Source organism: Rhinatrema bivittatum, chromosome 2 (genome assembly GCF_901001135.1).
Source record: "Rhinatrema bivittatum chromosome 2, aRhiBiv1.1, whole genome shotgun sequence".
NCBI classification, from domain to species: domain Eukaryota; kingdom Metazoa; phylum Chordata; class Amphibia; order Gymnophiona; family Rhinatrematidae; genus Rhinatrema; species Rhinatrema bivittatum.
The window spans coordinates 396,397,779-396,423,627 of NC_042616.1; the positions used below are offsets into that span (position 1 = coordinate 396,397,779).

A 25,849-nucleotide genomic window follows, 5' to 3' on the forward strand; every position below is an offset into this window, starting at 1 on the left:
AATCTAGAAAATGTGAACGCTAATAATCAATAAACTGTAACTAACCTCTATTACCAATGACAAAACAACTATCAAGATATCAATCAAAGGATTCACTTTTTTTTTTTTGATGGCTCATTTTCTTTCTTGGACTTCTCCCTTTTCCTTTTATGATCAAGGGTTGTTGGAGACATTTCCTGGTAATGGTTATTGCTACTACTTGCATGGTAATTATTATCATACCTCTGTAATTCTGTAACAGAACTTTTTGTGTTATTTGTTAAATTTCATAAAGAGAAAATAAAAAAAATAAAAAAAAATAAAGGATTAACTTTTTTTGTTATTCTTTTCTTGCTATGGGAGCAGAACAAACAAGAAGGTGTCTGAAAAGTCTATATAACAAGTAACAGCTTCAAAAATTGTTTTTTATTTTTTTTCATTTCTTGCAGTGAGCACATTCTTGTCACCCAGTACCTTCAATATGACACATACGTCAGAGACCCTTCATGTAAACAGACAAGTCTAAATACGATTGAAAAGAGATCTATAAACACTCGCTGTCCAGCTGTGTCGGTGCATTCATTTAATAATTTTAAGGTTTCCAAGAATCACATAAAACAGTATGCACAAGGAAAATGGCTAAAACATACCTTTTAATATTACGTCTTTTTAAAATTGTATTTATTCAATTTAAATATCAACACAAAGAACAAAAATTTACACAGAAACATCAAAGATCTAGTTTTTTTCAGAGCAAAATTAAGAAAATATAATAATAAGGAGACTTCCTCTCATTATAATGTACATTAAAAAAAAGGGGGGGGGGGGAGGAATTTAAAGGAGAAAGATCAACAAGTCAAGAGGTAAAGGCATTAACACAGAGCATATAACCCAATCCTAGTTTCAATAAAAAGATATAATATACTCTAAGCTCTAACAGGTAAATTTTAAAAGGAGCACATGTAGAGTACGCTTAATTTTATATTATGCATGCAAGAACACATGTATCTTTAAATTACATGTGCTAAAGAAACTAAAGCCCCTTCTACTCTACAGGGATTTCCGCACAGTACTCCAAGCCATCATCCTTACCAAATTAGACTACTGTAATTCACTCCTGCAAGGCCTTCCAGCATACACTACCAAACCACTCCAGATGGTTCTGAATGCTACTGCAAGGATCCTTACCAATGCCAAAAAAAGGGACCATATCACCCCAATCCTCCAGCATCTCCACTGGCTTCCCATCAAATATAGGATTCAGTTCAAGACTTGCACGATGATTCACAAGGCACTACATAACATCTCCCCCCTCAACTTAACTTTCCAGCTTCAACTACACTCTTCTAACAAACCAACCAGAAGGGCATACCAGAATAGAATGATCACCCAACCTGCTAAATCTACCCTGAGGAAACGTGCTCTATCCACAGCAGGCCCGTCTCTCTGGAACTCACTACCACCGGACCTCCGCCTTGAACCGTGCCATACTACTTTCAAAGTGAAACTCAAGACTTGGCTTTTTCATCAAGCTTTCCCAGAGAGCTAAAAGCAAGAAGAACAAACTTTCAGCCTTGTCTTACAGCATTATTGTAATGTTCATATTGTGTCAGTTATATGTTTCAAGTTGTTTTCTAAGTTGTTCTCTAAGTTGATCTTAGCTGTTTCATAATAGATTTTACCTTGATTATTATCCGTTCATTATATTCGATATGTTCCATGTAAACCGCCTCCCCGGCGATAGTTATTTCTGTTAAATGTGAACCGGAGTGATATGTATTGTATACAGGAACTTCCGGTATATAAAAACCAAAATAAATAAATAAATGTATCATTTAAAATATAGCTAGTGTGTATATTTTAACAACATGCACGCACAAGTGAAGAGGAAGAGGAAGAGGAAGAGGAAGAGGAAGAGAGAGAGAGAGAGAGAGAGAGAGAGAGAGAGAGAGAGAGAGAGAGAGAGAGAGAGAGAGAGAGAGAGAGAGAGAGAGAGAGAGAGAGAGAGAGAGAGAGACAATCTGACTATATCTCTCTCATTGTAAGAGGGGCACTTTCAACTCAGGATGGATTTTGGGGGAGGGGGGCGGTGAAACAAGAGTCTACAGACCCTTGTGCCCTAGGCAGACCCTTGTAACACCGCCCTCCCCCCCAAAACCCACCCTGAATTGAAAGTACTCCTCTTACAGTGGAAGATATATAGAGTGTCAGATTCTCTTTCTCTCTCGGGGAGGGGCAGTCCAGGGGGCGGGGTGGGGCCAGAGGCCTCCAGCACAGCAGCCATTTGCCGGCACACACAACTTGCACCTGCCCAGAGGCAGGAGCAAGAGGCAGGATAAAGGTCGGGGAGGGGTGGTTAGGTTAGGGGAAGGGGTAGGAAAGATAGAGTAGGGGAAAGGGAAGTTCCCTCTCAGGCTGCTAAATTGGAGCAGCCTGGGAGGGAACGGGGGAAGGCCGCAGGCGTCGGCACACACAAGATGCACTAGTTTGCACCCCCTGCGCACACCAACCCCGTCATTAGCAGTGCTTGCACAGAAGTTCCTTCTGTGCAAGCACTGCTAATGACGTCCTCACCGAGGCACCCAAGATCGATCGATGGCTCCAAAGAGTGATCCTGGCGGCAGTGGTCATACATCTGGTGGGCTTAAAGATATCTCCCTAGGTGAAAACAAAGCTCCTTTCCCCACTTCACCAATAGGGCTCGGTGCCTGACTCATCTGGGTCATGGGGAATGCAAACTCTTCAGTTTACCGCTGGTCAGAAGGTGTAGAGGTCACGGTGGGAAAAACTCATATCTTCCCTTTTCTCTTGAGTAACATCTCAAAGTAGGAAACAAAAATTTCGGAAACAAAGCAGACCAACGCTCTGAACCATGTCTAGCTCTGTGCCGCCATCTTGCTCCACCCCCCCTCCAAAAATTGTATTACTTCTATTATTAAATCTATTTTATTCTTCTTCTTTGTATTTTTGATTGCTAATGGTTTTTATAGAAATCTGAATATTCACCCCAAAACACATTCAGTTATGCACATGTCTTTTCCTGCCAGTACAATCATTTGATTTTGCATTCTCATTCTGTGTGACTCTAGACAAACAGATCGTCTACGACAGGGGTCATGAAATCTGGTTGTTGAAGGCCAAAAACCAGTTTGATATTTAGGATTTCCACAACTAATATGCAAGAGGTTTATTTGCATGCACTATCTCCACTGTATGCAAAGAGACCTCATACATATTCATTGTGGAAATCCTTACAACCCAACTGAGCTACAGCGTTTGAAGATAGGATTTAGGGGATCCCTAATTTATGATGTACAGACACCTCAAGTTAAAATATCATGCATATACAACCCTCTTCTTTCAAAAAAAAAATGTAACCATGTTTTATTTTCTCTAAACATATCCCTGGCTAAACAAACACTTGTACAGTTCTAAAATATTTTGATTGTATTTTATTTTTAAATAAGGAAACCGCACTGCCAAATGATAGCCTTCCCCCAGAAAGGAACAGGCTGCTATATAGTACTATTAAAACTGTTTCATGTATGCAGCTATGCAAAGAAACAGTTGTAATCACATACAATCATATACAATGTAATCATATACAGTTGTAATCATATACAATGTAATCATATACATGACAGTATACTCTCGTATGTTACAGTAGTGCGATTGTTAACTGTAAGTCAGCTGTGTACAACTCTTTCTACCAAAGTTGTAAAATGAATGCTATTTCTATAGCCTCTATATAGCAATGCTACAGTCACAGCAGATTTCTATTCACTTGCTGTGTTTCCTTTCATGGGCAGTTCAACAATAGGTAAGATGTTTTCAAGCAATTATCATGAAGTATGAAGGATTTATGAGGAAAATAAAAAATATTTTTAATTTGGTTATAATAATGCTTCCTTTGATCAGCTCAGAGGGTACAAACAGTGGAATGAGGAGGGGCTGAATGATGGTTTTGAAGCTAAGGCTATTTAAAAAATTCTCCTCCACAAAACATCATATTACCTGGGTAATTATAGCTCTGCATAATTTACTGTAGCACATTTGAGTTTATGATTGCATTAGTTCTATAAACATGATGAGGTCATGTTTTGGTGAACAGCCCATGAATTTAAGCTTGGCTTTTAATCAGTGCCCTTTTTTGCTGTTATACCTAAACAATGACAGTACATCTGCCAAAACAGTTTCTGAATCATACTATTTGGGCCATTTTTATTATTGCAATGCAACCGAAGATGAGGTTCATGAAAGAGAGAACTAATATACAGGGTCATTTATCCTTTTTCGTCTAGCGTTAAGACCCTAATGCGTGCAGTAAACATATAACAATGTACTCTCTACCTAGCTTGATGCACTTCAATTGAACTAGGCAGAGAGTACATTGTACAAATCAACTCCTCTTTTACCTTTTGTTGCGCGCCCCGTTCGCCCCGGCCCGCGCATGGGCCTGCTCATCTCGCTAGCTCCTCTGCAGGTCACGGGTCGGCCTCCCCAGCAGCAGCAGCCATGAGCTCCTCCAGGCCTCAGAGTCCTGCGGCGGTAGTTGCCGGGCCTTCCACTGTGCACCAGGCCTCACGGCAGAGTTCGGCGTCCTCAGTGGTGTTGGGTTCGCCCCTACGCGCTCGTGCGCGGATCTCCCGGTCTCTTGTAGGGCCATGGGCGGGTCCTAGCTCCGCAGCGCGCCCTGATTGAATGTACAATATAAGGAAGCCCCTGCCTGCACTTCCTTGCCTTGGCAATCGGGTCGGCACTGTAAGTGTACTAGTTTGCCTCCGCATTCACAGTCTTGTTCCAGTCTTGTTCCAGTGTCCTACTGTTCCAGCCTTGTCCAGCATCCTTCTGTTCCAGCGTCTGTCTGTACTGTCTCCCCAGGTAGTACCCTCGGACTGTCTCTCTGGTACTAACCTTGGCCTGCTCCTTGACCATTCTGTTCGCTGCCTGGATCCTGGCCTCTACCTGCCTTGTGACCTCGTCTGACCTCTGGAAACTGACCCCTGCTTCGTTGTCTACTCCTCGGACTGATCCTCGGATTCTGACCCCGGCTGCCATTGACCATGTCTCTTGATTCTGGCTTGAACCTTGCCTTGTCATTGCCTACGCTGTACTGGCCTTCCTTGCTTCTCCAGACCTACAGCCTAGTGACCGACCGTGCTCCCTTGCTGCTTGTGGGCACTCCTCTCTACTACCTCTCCAGGAGACCCTGCCAGGCCCACCTAAGTCCAAGCGGCCCAGGTCCCTATGGGCTCCACCCGCGGGCACAGTGGACTTCCAGTGGTGAAGCTCTTGCTAGCCTCTGTCTCCTCCTGTGCTCCGCCCCCTGGGGGCAGGTGCTTCCTAGTCCCTACCAGGAAGCCATTCTCCACTGCTCCAGGACAAGGGTCCACCTCCCCCCCAAATGTACCCCACTCCCCAAATCCCACCCGAGTTAAAAATGCCCCCAATTGCAGTGGTATAAATAGCAAAGTTACATATTGGGCTTTACAGATGCTCTCTCTCTCTCTCCCCCCCCCTCCTCCGCAAGCAGGGAAAATAGCCTAATCATACCCCTTTTTTTTTAATCACTGGCGCTATTTTCGCTATATTTATAGCTTTTTGATGAATCTAGGTCTAAATGAGGCGACAAGGCAAAACAGTGATATTCAAGTACTTGTATTTCACTCTCAGATATAGCATATTGTTTTTAAGGTGCACATTCAGACCAATGTGTGAATTTTCAAAAGACGCATGCATAAAAATTAGCAGTTATGTGTAAAATAGAATATATGTATGTATATTCTATTTTAGAAACATCAACATACATGCATAAATCAGGGTCCACAAGTAATTTTGCTTTTGTAAAATAGAAGCAGGCCAGGTACATTCTGGGGTGAAGACTACATTTAAGCAAGCAAGTTTCTATTTTATAAGCAATTTACGCATGTAAATTAGGCACCTTACTCACGTATATTTACTCCTGCTCAATATGTCGCATACGTGATCATCTTAAAAGTCAAATACTGGCTTGATAGGGGGTCTGGGTAAAATGGGGGGACTTTAGGCTGAAAAGCCAGGAAGGTCTCAATGACCTGTAGATGGCCTGGGCAAACAGAGAGAAAATTGGTATAACTTGTAATTTCATTGCTGCATGCATGTTAGAAAATCTCCTGATTTATGCCTGTAAAAGCCGATTTTCTGGGACGGGGAAAAGGGGTTAAATATGTCTACTTTATGCGTGTTAAATTTACTCGCATAACACTTTAAAATTAGACATAAAAATATGCGGGTATACCAGTTGCGCACATTTATCTAGCTAATTTCCAGCTTACCCAACTAAATTCCAAGTTATCCGGCTAAGTAGCTGCAAAGCCACTACTTAGCCAGATAAGTCGTAAAATGCTACTTATCCAGCTAAGTACCTGATTCACTAACAGCCAGATTTTAAGACGTACACGCGGGCGTAGATTTGTGCGCACAACCCGGCACGCACAAATCTACGCCCAATTTTATAACATGTGCGCGCAGCTGCACGCATGTTATAAATTCCTGGGTCGGCGCACGCAAGGGGGTGCACACTTGTGCACCTTGCACGCGCCGAGCCCTAGGGGAGCCCCGATGGCTTTCCCCGTTCCCTCCGAGGCCGCTCCGAAATCGGAACGGCCTCAGAGGTAACTTTCCTTCTGCCCCCCCACCTTCCCCTACCTAACTCACACCCCCAGCCCTATCTAAACCCCCCCTGACCTTTGTTTCATATGAGTGCTGGTGCGCGATCCCCTGGCATGGCCGCTGTGCCGGAGGCCTCAGTCCTGCCCCGCCCCGCCCCCGGACCGCCCCACCCATTCCCCGCCCCTTTTTTCAAGCCTCGGGACATATGCGCGTCCTGGGGCTTGTGTGCGTCGCTGGGCCTATGCAAAATAGGCTCGGTGCACGCAGAAGCGGGTTTAAAAGGGTTATGCGCGTAATATACACACTTAACCCTTTTAAAATCCGCCCCTAAGGGTTTTTCCCTTAGACACAAAATGGGAGAAAATCCTTAATGAATCAGGCCCTAAGTTAGATGGCTGGATAAGACAAAAAGTGCTACTTATCCTTCTTTTTTATTTAGTCAGATACATATTGCTTTTTACACTTATCTGGCTATCTGACTTAGGCCTATATTTATCAATTTGCTGTAAATATCACATGTGATAGAAAAAGAGGCATGTTTTATGGTAATTGCTTAATTATTGCAATGTGCGCTATGTTAGCACTTTGCATAGGGATTACCGCAATAGCTATTTATATCTTTATAGGAGGCCCACCTAGTAAGGCGAGGTAAGGTTTAGGTAGTAATGTAGGGGTTAGAGGCCACTTTTACATGCAGAGTGAGATGTATGAACAGAACAGTGCTCTCTTGTGAAGATTTGATGTCCTTCGGAGAGCGGAAATTCACACAAAGATGAGATTTGTACAATGTTCTATCAAACTAGCTTGATGTTACCTAGGTAGAGAGGGTCTTGTAGATAGTCTCTCTCTCTCCCCCCAGCCCAATCCTTCTCTTTTAAAAATGTTCATCGCACATGATGGTGCTTATCACGTGCGTGCCTTAACGCGATTTGATAAATGACCCTATTAGCTGGATAAGTAGCATTTTAAAACTTATCCGGATAAGTACTGCTATGTAGCTGAATAACTGAAATTCATCTGGTGTGATGAGTTTGGGTTGTTACCAGATTTGGAAAACCTGGAATGGATTAGCAAGGGTAGAGCCAGAAGCACACTCAGAGGGCTAAGGCCCTGAAAATGCAGGGGAGATACTACATTTCCCATCCTCTTGCAGCTGATAGAGAACCAATGGGAGTCAGGAGAGACAACCTGTCAGTCACAGGAGGGTTGGACCTTAGGGAACCTGATGCACACACCTGAGCTCTCAGGGAAGGAAAGGGAACAGCACGTAGAACAGCCACACTCAGGAGAAGGAGAGGTTAGACTTCCAACAAGCCCCACAAAAGAGCAGGAGGAGGATATGGAAGTGGACTTCACAGAGTCAGAAACACAGATGGATATGGACCTAGACTAAAGGTACAGTACTCTGCCTTTAATCCTAAACTGCATTAATACTGAGGTTTCCCTAAAGCTTGCTGGCTATCTAGGGATACAGGGAAGAAATAGGTTGTTTGTTTTTGTATGCAGCAAGGGTTTCTTTTTTTATTTCCTTGCAAAACATGACAGGGAAGGCGGTTGCCAAAAAAGCTCAATGGTGGGGAGTAGGGGCAACTTATACTACAGCCTCAAAGGTACTAAGGCATGGAGACTTTGTTTTACTTTTTAGTCATGTGAATTTAAACCTGTTTTGATTATTTCTTTGGTGGTTGTTTTTTTTAAATTTTGCATACTGGCCAAGGAAAAGCCTTAAGACTTTGAAATGGACTGCCAGCCTGTAGCCAAGGAAGCCCCTGCAGCTGGGCTAGACCACTGGCACTGAAGGTGAAACACTTCTCCACAGTGAACAATCAGAAGGGGAAAAATTACGCTGATAAGTTTTTTTTGTTGTTGTTGTTGTTTTTTGTTGGTTTTTTTTTAACCCTGGGATCCCAGTCCTCCTGAAGGCTTGAGGGAGAAAACTGCTCCCTAGCTGGCATGCTTTCATGTCCCCACCATGGAGGCAGAGGAACACTGCACTTAGCCCTTCTGCTTGCAAGTTCTACAAAGTGGAATGGCCTTCCCAGAACCGTGACTGCAAGAAGACAGAACCCTACCCGGCTCCAGGTAACTACCCCAGAACACCGGATAAGTGCAAAATTCTATTTGTGTGGTTTTTTACATGTTCGCACATGTTCCCAGGTACATTCATGCGAAGTTTACAACCTGTGTACATTGTATACGTGCAGGTTATTAAATACCGAAGAAGGTTTGCATGCGCCCATATATATACACATATATGGTCATGTGCATGCAGGTTTTAAAGTTATCCTCCCTGGGCAAGATAACCATTCAAAGGTGAATTTTAAAAGCAACAAAACTGGGCACGAATAAGCATGTGTTGCTTATTCGTGCCCAGCCGATCTTATAAACCTGCCACATACGTGCACAAGTACCAATGCGCGAATACCTTGCATCAGGGAAAAAAGGGGCAGAATGGGAGACGGGCGCGGGTGTTCCAGGGTGGGGTCAAGAGATATGAACGAAGCGAATGTGGCTCACGTCCGGTTCATTTCAGTGCACATTTGTTTCTGCTATTGATGAGGCGTAAGTCTGAAGAAAAGTATTTATAGCCACATATGAACTGCTTGAGGGGTCTGAGTAAACAGGGGGAGTGCTGGCCAAAGAATCGGGGGGGGGGGGGGGGGGGGAGTCTCGATGACCTAGAGATTGACTGGGCAAACTGGTGGATGAACTGGTTAAACTGGTCATTGCCTTCCTTACTTGTGCGAGTAAATGCCGACAATTCTCTGCTGTGCATGTAAATGCTTAAAATAGGAGCACACGTATACACACGCAGCCTATTTTAGAACATGTGCTCGCACTTGCCCACAGATTTCAGCATATATGAGCGCCTGCATGCTCATTTTAAAGTCACCGACTGATAGGTGAATTTTGCAAGCCCAATGCGCACATCAATTAGGGGATGCACGAATGTGTCGAGCCGGCCTGCGCTGAGCGGATTTTAAAAGCCACCTGGATACATACGTAAACGCCTCTGCGTGCACGAATGAAAAGTTTTCAAAAGGAGGCAGGGTATGGGCATTCTGGGATTTTAACCTGAAATTTGCGTGTAAATTCTTATGTACCCTGGCGTACACTGAGGTCCCCTGTTGCGTAATTATTTCTGCTATGGATGATGTGTATGTGATAAAACAAAAAATCTAGGCAGATCAGCAGGGATTTAAAGGTCTGTGCTAACAGGAGGGAAGGAAGGCTATTAAACTAGGGGGGGTTTGGAAGACCTATCCCTTAACTGGGCAAACAGGGAACGAACTGGTATTAGTGGAAATGGCATCGGCGTGTGTCCTTTTAAAATCCCAACTACGGTAGAAGCAACACTTGAGCGCACAGGAGCACATTCACTTAAAACTGAGCACATATGTACGTGTGGTCAGGCTATTTTATAACATGCATGCATATTCGCGCATATGTTATAAAACAGCCGCGTCCCTGTGCATGGGCTGGCGAACGTACGCACGTGTGCGCCCACACGCCGCTTTGAAAGTTACTGTCTTAGCTTGTAGGAATAGATTGACAATAAATAATACAATACAGACACCGTAGGTCCATTGCTAAATTCATAATTCTCCCGATTTGGGTGACTTTGTCCCATTAAAAATGGTCTTAGTACAGACTGATGGATATTAGATTCACTCAAGAAAAAGTCTAGAGAAGGCTATGAAGGCACTAATGAACACTGTCACCATAAGTTGTTTTTAAATCCTCAATTGCAGGTTCTGTGATACCTTACATATACATATTTTCAGTAGTAATATATATATATATATATAGAGAGAGAGAGAGAGAGAGATATAGATATATATATATATATTTCTGAAACTATACATCCCTGAAACAAATTGAAGGTTATGAATTTTAGTATTCCAATTGTGTATGACATTCATCGGTGGGATTAAGTTCCAGAATGCTGGTGTTGAAACATTTAATGGGAGGGAGAAGGACAGACATTTCCAGGAAACTTATTCAAATGTTTACATTATGTAATATTGTCTTTTTGTTACATGCTTGTATCTGCCTCTAGAGTTGGGAAAGGTGGTATAGCAAATGTAAGAATAAATAAATAGAGGACAATTAGAGCCTCTCCTATAAGTATTCTCCCACTTTTACTGCTTTTTTTTTAATTAAAAAAATTGTCTATGTATTTGCTTTTGTCTGTTTGCATACACATTATCTCCCAAACCATTCAGCCTAGAAAAACCAAACTTTCAGAACAGGTATATCTAATCCAAAATTGACAAATAACAGACTTTTCCTCAATAAACCTATGGACCCAGCACAACACTGGAAAAAATAAAAAAGCTCATACAAATTTCTATGCAATCCTTTAATTACTTGTTTAAGACAGAAATCATGAAAACATGTCCACAAATCATTATGATTAATAATATAACTGACAAGAGTACCAGCCCCAGGAGCGGACTGGCCTGTTGGGTGATTGGGTATCCATCAGTGGGCAGATCACACTGGTCACATGATCTTTATCTCAGCTGCTGCTGAGAGTTTGCCAAGGAACAAGGTCTTTTGTGGGGCTACAACACCCGACGCGGCCCAAGGGAGGTCTCTATGGGGCCCTGATGGAGCCCAACCCATCGTGGCCCAGCTGACACCTCCCTTGGGCCGAGATGGGTTGTGCTCCGTTGCGACCCAAGAAAGGCCTACAGGCATTGCAGAAGGACGCATCTAGCTGTTGCAGGGCTGCTTCCTCCCACTTCCCCTCCAGCAGTAAATGAGCTACACAGATGCAGCTAAGGCCCAGAAGAAAGGAGGAAGCCTGAGAGGTATGTGTGTGTGTGTGTGTGTGTGTGTGAGAGTGACTGAGAGAAAATGCCAGAATGTGTGTATGAAAGAGAGAGAGCCTGAATATGTGCATGAGAGTGAACCTGCATGTATGTATGAGTGACAGCCTGCAAGTATGTGAGAGTGCCTGCATGTCTGTATGAAAAAGAGCCTGAATATGTGCATGAGAGAGAGCCTGCAAGTGTGTATGAGAGAGAGCCTGAATATGTGCATGAGAGTGAGCATGCATATGTGTATGAGAAAGAGCCTGAATATGTGCATGAGAGTGAACTACATGTATGTATGAAAGAGGAAGACCCTGCAAGGGTTATGAGAGAGAGCCTGAATGAGTCTATGAAAGAGAGAGAGCCTGAATATGTGCATGAGTGTGAGCGCCTACATGTGGATGAGAGAGAGTGTGCCTACATGTCTGTATGAGAGTACTTACATGCACAGAAGAGAGAGGCTGCATGTCTGTACAAGAGCACCCGCATGTGTGCATGAGAGAGTAAGAGCCTGCATGTATCTAGGAGAGAGAGAAAGAGAGCCTGCATGTGTGTATGAGAGAAAGAGAGAGCCTGCATGTGTATGAGAGAGAGTGCCTACGTGTGTGAAGGAGAGAGATAGAGAGAGAGGATATAGATTATGTGGCCTTCTTCACCCAAATCCACAACAATCCCTGGGATATCAAAAGATGCCAGGTATTTATTTATTTAATGGTACGGAGAGTAGGAGATTTATCTTAAATTTTGGGGTGTTATTTCATGTGTCTGCGGTTTTGAAATATTTTATTGGTGTTTGGAAAATACTAGAACAAATTTATGTGACTTTTTAAATCAATAGGGGGCCAATATTGAAAGACGGCCGTTTAAGTAACTTGGCCAGATCTAACTTATCTGGCTAAAATACACGGTATATTCAGTGGCACAGCTATGTCGCTGAATATACGCATATATATTTGTACTTAGTCATATCAGTTATAACTGTGTAACGTAGCTGGTAAACTTATGTGGCTAAGACCGAATATTGCTACTTAGTTACATAAGTTATGTGGCTAAATCGATCACCCACTGCCCACTCACAACTTATGCAGCTAACGTTTTAGCCACATAAGGGACTTATGTGGCTAAGCAGTAGCCACTAAATGTAAGCACATAATCAGCGGCCACTACTTAACCATATAAGTCCTACTTATCCAGCTAAGTAGCGCTGAACATGCTTTGAATATTGGGCCCTCTATGTTTACCAGTTGTTTGGATATATTCTTTTCATGGTTTTAATATTATGAATGATGTCTTATATCTCATGATTTTATTGCTTGATGTTTTGTGAGGAGTGATTATGTTTCTGTTTTTCCATTCTGGCACTGCATAATACAATCGGGCTTGTTGAGGTTACGAGAACATGTTTGTGAGTGAGAGAGAACGAGTGAGCCAATGAGCAAATGTTTCAGCAAGAGGACTATTTAAGCCAGTGGGCTTGTGTGTGAGTATAACAAGAGCGGTTCAGCCAGTGAGCATGTGTGTGATCAAGAACAAGTCAGTGAACATGTATGTGAGCATGTGTATGAGAGAGAGATTGAGCCAGTAAGCATGTGTATAAACAAAAGCGTGAGTGTGTGACACAGTGAACATCTCTGAGAGAGAGCATGTGAGACAGCATGTAATCTGGAGAGCATGGGTGTGAGAGAGAATATAACAGAGTTTGTGGGAGAATGAACATATGTGTTAGAGAGAGAAAAAAGTTCTGATAATCTCCCACCCCTTACTAATCATGACAATCTCAGGGTGACTGGAATCTAAACTTCCTAGGTACAGAGAGCAGGGGATTTATTTTAGCTTTAATTTTAATTATTGGATTTTGTTTATTGTGTCTTGTATTTTGAAATATTTTATTGATGTTTGGTAAATTTAAAAAAAAAAAGTTGTTTGTTTCTATTCATTGGATGTTCTTTTCATCAGCCATTTTAAAATATCTATTCTTTTTATAAGTTTAGGATTACTATTATGATTGATGCTTGATATTTCTTGAAGTTATTGTTTGATGTTTAGTGAGAAATTATATTTTTTATTCCATTCCATACAGTCTGGCTTGTTGCAGTTTAACATTTATTCTTTATTATATTATCTCTTCATTTTGTATTTGGTGAGGGTCTTTCTGTGTTCTAAAGTATTACTAAGGCGAGGTATTCTGCTAAGCAGACTTGTCGGGTGGCCTCATCCGATTCGCCTGGATGGAATAAGAACATAAGAACATGCCATACTGGGTCAGACCAAGGGTCCATCAAGTCCAGCATCCTGTTTCCAACAGAGGCCAAACCAGGCCACAAGAACCTGGCAAGTACCCAAATACCAAGAAGATCCCGTGCTACTGATGCAATTAATTCTATAACATATACCAATACAAGGGACGCTTGTGTTCTGGTATTACTTATGTACGGTGGCTGTTATTCAAGGACAGCCAATTTTGTGGGTGTCCTTCTTCTTAGCCCCGTCTATTAATCTTTATTATCCAAAATTCAATGTAGATTTTCGTGTTTTTCTATTTTTTCATTTCCTTTTTATCTAAAAAGATCCCCTTATCTCCCCGTTTTATGAGGCGACCCGCTACTTGTTTGTCAATACTTATCAGGGCATCCGTCTCAATTGCTTCTCACGGGAATCGCGTCTGCCTGCCCGACATGGGCCATGTTTCGGCACTCTTGTGCCTGCTTCAGGGGCTATGGGGGGGGGGGGGGGTTGTGCTGTGTCCTAAACAGGTACTCGATATCTGTTAGTTCTCCAGCTATAAAAATAACACAGTTAATTCTCATCTTTGGTCACTACAGCAACCTCCAGGCTGACCAATAGTGTCATCAAAGGGATCACTTCTGGAACCGTTATCACAGTTTGTAGACCGGTCACTGCGTAAATTAATACCCCAAATAACATCATACATTCGAGACTCAGCGCATCTCATGACAATGTTACAGGACATACACCCAGATCCCACATCAACAATACTGGTCACTGTGGATGTCACAGCGTTGTATACTTCGATTCCACAGAGTGAAGCAATAGAGGTCATCAAGAATACCCTCATCACATCTCAAACACCACAGAGAATTCCGAATGCCTTCATAGGAGAATTGGCCAGTATAGCATTACAGGAAAATTATTTCATGTTCTTAGGGACTTTCTACAAGCAAATAAAAGGGACAGCAATGGGGGCCACCATGGCCCCAGACCTGGCTAATCTGTACATGGCAACATTTGAACAACAATGGGTATACACGAGCCCATATTACACACACATAGAGAATTGGAAGAGATTTATTGACGACATCTTTTTCATTTGGCGAGGAGATGAAGAACAACTAACTGAGTTCATGACATGGTTAAACAACTGTAACCCGCACCTAAGGTTTACCAGTCATCATCATCGTCACACCATTGCCTATTTGGACATCCAGATCACATTAACAGATACAGGATTTGATTTTACTATCTTTAGAAAGCCCACAGACCGCAATACATTGCTGCATTTTTCTTCATTTCATCCCCATCACCTCAGAGATAACCTGCCAGTTGGACAATTTTTACTTCTAAGGAGATTATGCTCCACCACAACAGAGTACAAAATACAGTCAAAAGACATGACAGACAGGTTTTTACAAAGAGGCTACCCGCAAGCAGTAGTAAAAAAAGCGTATAAACGGGCCAGATGGGCTAACAGAGACCTACTTCTGGAACCCAAAATCCAACACAAAAATGAAAGGATGGTGTGTGTATTACCATATACACCACAAACACAATTGTTGAAAAAGAGTATTCTAAGACATTGGGCCATTTTACAGATTCATCCTGAATTTCAAGAAAAACCCATGTTTGCTCTGACCAAAGCCAGAAATCTGAAAGATCTCGTAGTCCATTCGAATTTGCTGGCCGCCAGAGAAGAGAGTGGTGGACAGCAGGGCCACCATAAAAAATGCGGCAAATGCAGTGCATGTAGTTTTGTCTATGAAAGCACATCACTCATTATACCAAGAAGGAAACCCTTTCGATTTCAGCATGTATATGATTGTGAGTCAACAAAAGTCATCTATGCGCTATGGTGTACATGTCCAAAAATCTATATAGGGAAGACTATGAGAAAGCTGAAGAACAGAATCCAAGAACACGTGAGTCGCCTCAGACACCAAGTGGAAGGAGCGCCTCTCACTGACCATTGGTTGGCATTAGGTCATCCACCAGAAGATTTCCAGGTAGCAGTGATTTTCCAATTACAAACACACCCAAGAGGGGGAGACCTAAATCTAAAACTCACACAAATGGAACAGAAGTTCATCTACACTTGGAACACCACCATCCCCAATGGACTTAATCGTGAGATAGATTGGACAGTATTTAGTTAAGCGTACTGATATAACCAAGTGGAAAGATGAAGTAAGGAGTGCAGTTTCTTGAACATCACGACACGACCAGGAAGAAGCCATCCATATATATATTTCTACATCTCTAAAAATAAATCACAATGCCACACAGAGTCAACGGACATTATAAAACAAAAAAGGATTATATATGTAGCCCTAGCCCACACACAAGCCCGAAGCATGTGGAGATCAATTAACAGTCGACAGCCGATGACAGCCGGGATCTCATATACAGAGAGACATAATCAAGAAAGTTGAGTAATTTTAATAAAGATATAAAGATCAGAGAGATCAGCTCATCGTAAGGCTAAACACAGGACTGACACATCGAAACCTGAGTACGTTCAGCAGAATATCCAGTGCCAAACCCATAGATGACTCGCAGAGGCTGCAGCGGCATCAATTGAGGCGGGTCCAAGAAAATAAAAAAAACAACGAACACACCCCTCAGGTGACAAAGAGGGCGGGTGTGGGAGGGGCCAGCTGTCCATCAAGCCCTCAGAGGCGGGCCCATGACACTAATCAACCTGATTAAGATCACTATAGTTAGTCTCGGTTTCACGAAATTAATGGGTGTGGACCCATGGTTAGTATAAAAAGTGGCATAGGCGAGCGTGCCCCAGACACAGAAGGTAGGCGCCGTCCACGAGTAGGAACATTATCAACATGACAGTAAGTATTTTTTGAATGTGTAATCGGTATATGAAAAAGTCTGCTGCAATAGACCAAAGATGAGAATTAACTGTGTTATTTTTATAGCTGGAGAACTAACAGATATCGAGTACCTGTTTAGGACACAGCACAACCCCCCCCCGTAGCCCCTGAAGCAGGCACAAGAGTGCCGAAACATGGCCCATGTCGGGCAGGCAGACACGATTCCCGCGAGAAGCAATTGAGACGGATGCCCTGATAAGTATTGACAAACAAGTAGCGGGTCGCCTCATAAAACGGGGAGATAAGGGGATCTTTTTAGATAAAAAGGAAATGAAAAAATAGAAAAACACGAAAATCTACATTGAATTTTGGATAATAAAGATTAATAGACGGGGCTAAGAAGAAGGACACCCACAAAATTGGCTGTCCTTGAATAACAGCCACCGTACATAAGTAATACCAGAACACAAGCGTCCCTTGTATTGGTATATGTTATAGAATTATTATTGAAGGGAAGAGGTTGGTTGATGAACTGATGCAATTAATAGCAGTGGCTATTCCCTAAGTAAACTTTATTAATAGCTGTTAATGGACTTCTCCTCCAAGAACTTATCCAAACCTTTTTTGAACCCAGCTACATTAAGGGCCAGACTTTGTAACCAACGACGGGCGTAGATTTGTGCACACAACCCGGCGTGCATAAATCTACGCCCAATTTTATAACATGTGCGCGCAGCCATCATCTAACGGTCCAACAGACTCCCTCATAGGTTTCTTGCTTCGGATATATTTTTAAAAGTTTTTATTATGAGTTTTTGCCCCTACAGCCAACTTCATTTCAAATTCTCTCTTCGCCTGTCTTATCAATGTTTTACACTTAATTTGACAATGCTTATGCTTTATCCTATTTTCTTCAGATGGATCCTTCCTCCAATTTTTGAAGGATGTTTTTTTTGGCTAAAATAGCCTCTTTCACCTCACCTTTTAACCATGCCGGTAATCGTTTTGCCTTCCTTCCACCTTTCTTAATGTGTGGAATACATCTGGACTACGCGTCTAGGATTGTATTTTTAAACAATGACCATGCCTGTTGAACACTTTTAACCTTTGCAGCTGCACCTTTCAGTTTGTTTCTAACTATTTTCCTCATTTTATCAAAGTTTCCCTTTTGAAAATTTAGTGTTAGAGCTGCAGATTTACTTATTGTCCCCCTTCCAGTTATTAGTTTAAATTTGATCATGTTATGATCACTATTGCCAAGTGGCCCCACCACCGTTACCTCTCTCACCAAATCCTGCGTTCCACTAAGAATTAGATCTAAAATAGCTCCCTCTCTCGTTGGTTCCTAAACCAATTGTTCCATGAAGCAGTCATTTATGACATCTAAGAACTTTATGTCTCTAGCATGTCCTGTCTACAGCTTTGTTTACTCACTGCTGGTCTACAGTATGCTCTATTTCTTGTTATTTAGGAAAAGGAGTGATGGTGCATGTGCTGCAATGAAAGTGCACAAGGGAGTCAGATACCCCATGGGCCGGTTTTGAAAAAAGTCCCCTGGGCGGATATTTTCCTGCAATCCGCCCCTGACTAGCCCAGCAGCATGAGGCAGACAGGAAGACCTTTTCACTGGTATACATGGGTAAGATAATTACTTTGGCTGTTTGGATTAAGGGCCCTTGACTTTGTCTCTAAAATTAGGTGCCAATGGTGCCCTGTGCAGAGGGGTATTTCTTGTTGTTCTATATGACAGAGCAGAAGAAACATCCAATCAGTAAAAAAGCACAAAATGATTTCTTAGTATTATTACAGAAAACGTAATGTACTTGCTGCTCCATCTTTCTTGCATGCTTTCCACTTGATGTACTTTCAAACCAAGCAGCTGTTGAGAACTGAGACCCCACGCAATCAGAAAAATTAACAAATTATCAAAAAGAAACAGGGAGTGAAAAAAAAAAACCCAATCTGTGTAAATTAATTTTGTTTTCATATTAGCAACAAATCTTGTTATTTAACTTGGGAGTTGCAATTATTATTATAATTTTTTTTTTTTTTGCTTACTAAATTACTTGCAGCTAATACTGTGTCCTATTAAAAGCACAGTGAACATTCAAGCGTTTTGAAAAACAGGCGTCAGGCATGGCTGGAAGTAACCTTTTCAGTATGCAGAGCCGCAGCCAATGTTTAAGCACTACACTGAAGAGAGATGCATTGTTACAAATGTAAACAGATCTTTTGAACATACAGTATAGGTAATAAGTGGCTTTTATCCAGCATGCTCAGAAGCGAGGTCTTTCCTGGTAATGGCTATCTCCCCTCCTCCTATACATTAAAAAGAGAAACAAAGAAACAATGGCTCCTCAAAGAAAAACTGTTTAATGAGTACAAAATAGTAAAATAAAAAATGGTGGAACTTGTATGGATATAGTTCCCAAAAATCCATATTTCTATCACTCTGAGGACTAGCGCAAATGTGAAATGTCAGTTCTTCAAGACAGTAGATATTTTGACTTTAAGCCACCTAGCAACCGGATGCTAGGTGGCTTAAAGTCCCTCGATATGCAGGTGGATGTTGTGAATTCCATGGTGGTGGTGAGGTTAACAGGAATGTCAAGATGGTCACAGAATGATGGGTTAGGAGCTGAGAGGACTTTTACATAGTTGCTTACTGGAGATGGGGACTTTCCAGATTAAAGCGGTAATTTTCAAAGTGACGCATGTGCGAACATGGATGCACCAATTTTATAACATGCGCTAGGGCTATGCAGAAGGAAAAGATATGTTGCTATTTGTTGCGGCGGGACTCAAATCCGTTGCATCCGTTTTCATAGGGGGAAACCCTATTCGTCCATTCGGTATTCGTTTTCCATTAAAGTTGAAAAAACAAAAAAAACCCCATCCCAACCCTTTAAATTGAATTAACTACAACCCCCCACCCTCCTGACCCCCCCAAGACTTGCCAAATGTCCCTGGTGGTGCAGCGGGGTCCGGGAGCGATCTCCTGCACTCAGGCCGTCGGCTGCCAGTATTCAAAATGGCGCCGATAGCCTTTGCCATTACTATGTCACAGGGACTATCGGTACCATTGGTTGGCCCCTGTCACATGGTAGGAGCACAAGATGGTGCCGGCCGTCCATTGCGCCTACCATGTGACAGGGGCTGACCAATGGCACTGGTGGCCCCTGTGACATAGTAAGGTCAAAGGCTATCGGCGCCATTTTGAATACTGGCAGCCGATGGCCCGAGTGCAGGAGATAGCTCCCGGACCCCCGCTGGACCAGCAGGGACTTTTGGCAAGTTTGGGGGGGTCAGGAGGGTGGGTGTTTTACTTAGTTTTTTTTATATTCGCTCCTTAAGACGCACAAAACATTTGGATATGATATGTTGCATTCGTGGGGGGTTCGCCATGCGTTTCACGGACCCACGAATGCAACAAAAAGGGACCTATCCATTGCGGCTTGTGCATATGTTCAAAACGAATGCACAACCCTAACATGCGCATTATGGGGTAGATTTTGCTTCCCGGTGCGCACACATGGATGCACGCATGTTATAAAATCTGTCGGCCGCGCACACATGCGCGCACGGATTTTATAATCTGTGTCCGCATGTGCAGGCGGCGTTCACAGGGGAGCCGAATTTTGCATGAGTAAGAGTGGTGATGCAAGCGGGCCTCCCAGAGTTTCTTCCCAGTCCGCTGCAATTAAGGAGCGGACAGGGAGGGAACTTCCCTATCTCCTTCCCTAACCTTCCTTCCCTTTCCCCTTTTCACCCCGACCCCTAATGCCTACCTAGCTACCCCACATTTTTTATTTTTTTTACTTACTGCTCCTCGGGAGCAGAAGCAACTTATGCGCAAAGGCCGGCTGCTGGCACGCGCTTCCCTGGGAAAGCATACAATGGTGCTGTCCCGCCCCCGCCTGCTCCTCCAGGTCCAGACCCCGCTCCCGGCCCACCCATTTGAAGAGGCCTGGCATTTGTGCATGTACCGGGGTTTACACGCATGCCTGGGCCCATTTGAAAATGCGTGCGGTGTGCGAAGGGCCTGGCCATGTGCGTAAATCCCGGTTTTTATGCGCACGGGCCTTTGAAAATTTAGCCATATGCACGTATGTTATAAAATCAGCTACCTGTGCGTACATGCGGGCACAATTTTATCTCAACATGTGAATGCCGACCCCAGCATATAAGGGGGGGGGGGGAAATTTTAGTAGATGTGCGTGGTGATGCCAAAATCCATTTTTCCAAGCTGTTCCGCTTCCTCAGTTAAAGTGTATGACTTCCATACTCCCCTGATGGTCAGTTGGTGACAGGGAATGACTTACAGGCATCAACCACACATTTTTCAGCAAGAACTGAAGTAAAGTGCAAGGGAGCTGATGTGTAATCAATGCAAGATGACACAGAAGTGCTGGAAACGTCTTCCAAGAATATGGTAGAAGGCCGAAGGTTGTGTCAAGCATTCCTCAGAGTTTGAGTCATGGCAGCATTCTTGCCTCTGTAATCTATTGGCTGAAAAAGGGAACTAGAACTGGGTGACAAGAAAGTGGTGAATTCAGAAGCTAGATGAGGAGCACAGTTCTACTGAATGGATAGCGCATACCCTTCATTTTCACTCCTGGACCTTTCTCTGGAGAAAGCTGATACTTTGTGAACTCCTCTTGGATTCGTTGCTGGACCTGACTTTCCTAATTCCATGCAGAAGGATCTTTGTTTCCTTTCTCTGCCAGAAGCACCATTGGTAATAAACCAAATAATTAATGTCCATGCTAAAAAATCAAAACTAGAATTTACTACACAATTTTTTTTAGAATGCTTATAGTATATTGTCCCCATAATGTAGAAATTTGCTATTAGCAAGTATAAACGTGGTTTTAAGTGCATATATACGATCTACAAGCGATTCAATTAACTAGTTTTGGATCCTACGATAGTCTATCACCTCCACCACTACTCAATTTTAGGGCATATTCACAATATAGAAACATAGACAGGAGGCTGGAAACTACAGGCCAGTTAACCTCACCTCTGTGGTGGGAAAGGTATTGGAGTTATTGCTGAGGGAAAGAATTGTGTACTATCTACAAGCAGCAGAATTGATGGACCAGAGGCAGCATGGTTTCACCAAGGGAAGGTCCTATCAAACAAATATGATCGACTTTTTTGATTGAGTGACTAAGGAATTGGATCAAGGAAGAGCACTCTATGTCATCTACTTGGATTTTAGCAAAACATTTGATATGGTCCCGCACAAGAGGCTGGTGAATAAAATGAGAAGCTTAGGAGTGAGTGCCAAGATGGTGGCCTGGATTGCAAACTGGTTGACGGACAGAAGACAATGTGTGATGGGGTAAATGGAACTTACTCCGAAGAGAGAGCGGTGTTAAGCGGAGTGCCTGAAGGATTGGTGTTGAGTGCGGTCCTGTTCAATATCTTTGTGAGTGACATTGCGGACGGGATAGAAGGTAAGGTTTGTCCTTTTGCTGATGACACTAAGATCTGCAACAGAGTGGACATGCCGGAAGGAGTGGAGAGAATGAGACTGGATTTAAGGAAGCTGGAAGAGTGGTCGAAGATATGGCAGCTGAGATTCAATGCCAAGAAGTGCAGAGTCGTGCATATGGGGTGTGGAAATCCAAAAGAACTGTATTCAATGGGGGGTGAAGGGCTGGTGTGCACGGAGCAGGAGAGAGACCTTGGGGTGATAGTGTCTAACGATCTGAAGTCGGCAAAACAATGTGACAAGGCAATAGCTAAAGCCAGAAGAATGCTGGGCTGCATAGAGAGAGGAATATCGAGTAAGAAAAGGGAAGTGATTATCCCCTTGTACAGATCCTTGGGGAGGCCTCACCTGGAGTACTGTGCTCAGTTCTGGAGACCGTATTTCCGAAGGGACAGAGACAGGATGGAGGCAGTCCAGAGAAGGGCGACCAAAAAGGTGGAGGGTCTTCATCAAATGACTTATGAGAGATTGAAGAATCTAAAAATGTACACCCTGAAGGAAAGGAGGAGCAGAGGTGATATGATACAGACTTTCAGATACTTGAAAGGTTTCAATGATCTAAAGACAATGACAAACCTTTTCCATTGGAAAAAAAATCAGCAGAACCAGGGGTCACAATTTGAAACTCCAGGGAGGAAGACTCAGAACCAATGTCAGGAAGTATTTCTTCACAGAGAGGGTGGTGGATATCTGGAACGCCCTTCTGGAGGAAGTGGTGAAGACCAAAACTGTGAAGGACTTCAAAGGGACATGGGATAAATACTGTGGATCCATAAAGTCTAGAGGATGTGAATGAAGAGAAGAGGCATGGGGGTAGTTTGTAGGGATGTGAATCGTTTTTTGACGATTTAAAATATCGTCCGATGGCGCAAAATGGCGGCGCAAAATGGCGCCAGCCGTAGACAACACGATTCAGCTGCAGGAGGTCGTTCTGGACCCCCGCTGGACTTTTGGCAAGTCTTGTGGGGGTCAGGAGGCCCCCCAAGCTGGCCAAAAGTCCCTGGGGGTCCAGCGGGGGTCCGGGAGCGATCTCCTGCCGCGAATCGTTTTTCTGTACGGAAAATGGCGCCGGCTATACGCTGTATGGCCGGCGCCATTTTCCGTACGGAAAAACGATTCACATGCAGGAAGTCGTTCCCGGACCCTCGCTGGACTTTTGGCAAGTCTTGTGGGGGTCAGGAGGCCCCCCCAAGCTGGCCAAAAGTCCCTGGGGTTCCAGCGGGGGTCCGGGAGCAATCTCCTACACTCCTGACCTCGGGGGACAAAAACAAAATGGCGCCGGCGCTACCTTTGACCTGTCATATGACAAGGCAAAGGTAGCGCCGGCGCCATTTCTACAAGCACCGGAGGTCCGAGAGTAAAAGATCACACCAGGACCCTTCCTCTGGACCCCAGGTAATTTAAGGCATTTTGGGGGGGTTCGGGAGGGTGGGGGATTTATTTTAAAGGGTCGGGGTGGGTTTTAGGGTTGTTTTAGTGTGCTGGTTTTCCCGCCCTCCCCCCCACTGGACCCCAGGTAATTTAAGGCATTTTGGGGGCGGTTCGGGAGGGTGGGGGATTTATTTTAAAGGGTCGGGGTGGGTTTTAGGGATGTTTTAGTGTGCCGGTTTTCGATTTACACGATTTTCATGATTTTCACGATATTTAAAAAACCCAAACGGCGACGATCCGATTCCCTCTCCCTCCCAGCCGAAATCGATCGTTAAGACGATCGATCACACGATTCACATCTCTAGTAGTTTGTGGGAATGACAGCTACTACCTGGAGATTAATACCCTTATTCAATAAAGATACTCACTGTCAATGTGACTCCAGCATTGCTCTATGTTTCAACAGCAAGAGGAAATGTGATAAAAAGGATTTGCATTCACAAAAAACCGGGGAGTAGCTTGCTTGTTGTGGCGGTTATTACCCCAAACCAAATAAGTGTGATACTTCACTTTCTATGCATATCCAGCATAGAACTCTCTGCTTCAATGGCAGGGGGGAAAGAGAAAAAGAGGATTTATATTCAGGCAACAACCAACAAGGACTGAATTACATAGTCTGGGTAAACAAATAATTATGGGTGTAGCTTGCTTGTTACGGCGGTTACTATCCTGAATCAATTAAGCCTGATACTTCACTTGGAATACATATCCAGCACAACTCACTGCTTCAATGGCAGGGGGGAATAACGAAAAGAGGAATTATATTCAGACAACAACCAACAAGGACTGAATGGCACAGGCTGGGTAAACAAATAAGCATGGGAGTAGCTTGCTTATTGCAGCAGTTACTACCCCTAACCAATGAAGCTAGATATTTCACTTAGATGCAGCTCCAGCACTACTCTCTACATCATTGGCGAGGGTGGAAGGGAAATAGAACCAAAAAGTTACTTATAAGGGCCAAGAGTAACAGCTAAGTATGAAAAAAATAAGTGTGAAAGCTTGCTGGGCAGGCTGGATGGACCGTTTGGTCTTCTTCTGCCGTCATTTCTCTGTTTCTATGTTTCTATGACAGCAAATAAGGACTCTCTGGCCATCTAGTTCACATCATGTACACCTCTCCTCTTCATAATCCCTCAAGCAGGTTGGCAAGGTTTGTAGATATATTATATGTAAACTTTGTGGTGTAAGGGCTGGATTCATCATTCTTCGCAGAATGATAAATCCCGCGAAAAAGGGGGCAGGGGGCGGGCCTGTGAAAGGCCGCAGCCGTTTGCACCGTGGCGGTGCGATTTCGCCGGCCGCGGTGCAGCCAGCTGCAGTCTTTCGCACAAATAGCACCACTGTAAAAGGTGGTGCTATTCCCCACGCTACTGCTGGCGAGAATGTTCCTCACATTATCGCTGGCGACGGTGCCGCGGCTGACTCCTCCCCCTCCCCGCCCAAACTCCTCCCCTCCCGGTCATTTACATCCTATCGCATGCGTAGGGCCTTATCGCGCCTTAACGCACGCGATAAACCTTTAGAAAATAACCCCCTAAGATAGTAGCTATAACAGCTTATACTCACTTTCAAATATTAAAGATCATATAACTTCTGTTGAGACAAAAAGGACCATTCGCTTGTGTGCATTTTGGACTTCTAAGTGTTGTAACTCTTTGAGATGCAAATAGCACACAAACACCATCTCTGCCTGCATACCTTATCATGGTACTTTCATGATTTTGAGATAAAGTACATTTTTAGCATGCAGGAATCAGTGTATTCTGTTCACTTTATTATAGATGTTAATTGTCAGTACCCCACAACTTTAATGCATCAAAGCCTGTTCGCATGAGTAGGGCAAGGTCTGAGTCATGGTTATTTCTGAGACATGCTGCAAAAATACAAAGCTATGACCTTGGAGTAACAGTAAAAGGGTAATTCTGCATTTGAGAGAAAAAAGGTCCCTGATCTTTAAAAAGTGGGAATATTTTGCTATGCTAACAAGCAGGGTGCAGATAAGACCATAGCTAGTAGAATACTTGTATAAAAAAGAATATAAACAAAGATGCCTTTGCAATGTAATCTGGCTCTCTCTCTCTCTCCCCTTTCTAACAAGCAGGTAACCTCGGTGCCAATTCATGTATTTGATAAAATCCACTGTTCAAGAACTTGTCTCTTGTCATTATTCTCATCCTTTTGTGGATTTTTGGAGATGAACCAAGGAAGAAACATTGAAATTTCTGCATTTTAACCAAGCCTTCTAATCTTTAGAATCAATTTCCTGGTCTCCATAGACTATTTAAATTGGATATTTCATTCACTTTTTCAGCTAGGTCCAAGATTTATTTTTTAGTTTATGAGTTATGTTATATATTTTAATCTATAATGTCTTATTTTTTCATTACTATCTTTGCATGTTTTAG

The 25,849-nt window shown here is 43.2% G+C and overlaps 1 protein-coding gene across 1 annotated transcript in view; it reads right to left on the bottom strand.

Annotated features, from left to right (window-relative positions):
- Positions 1 to 25,849, bottom strand: part of CTNND2 (catenin delta 2) — a 2,320,710-nt gene that overhangs the window by 1,706,913 nt on the left and 587,948 nt on the right.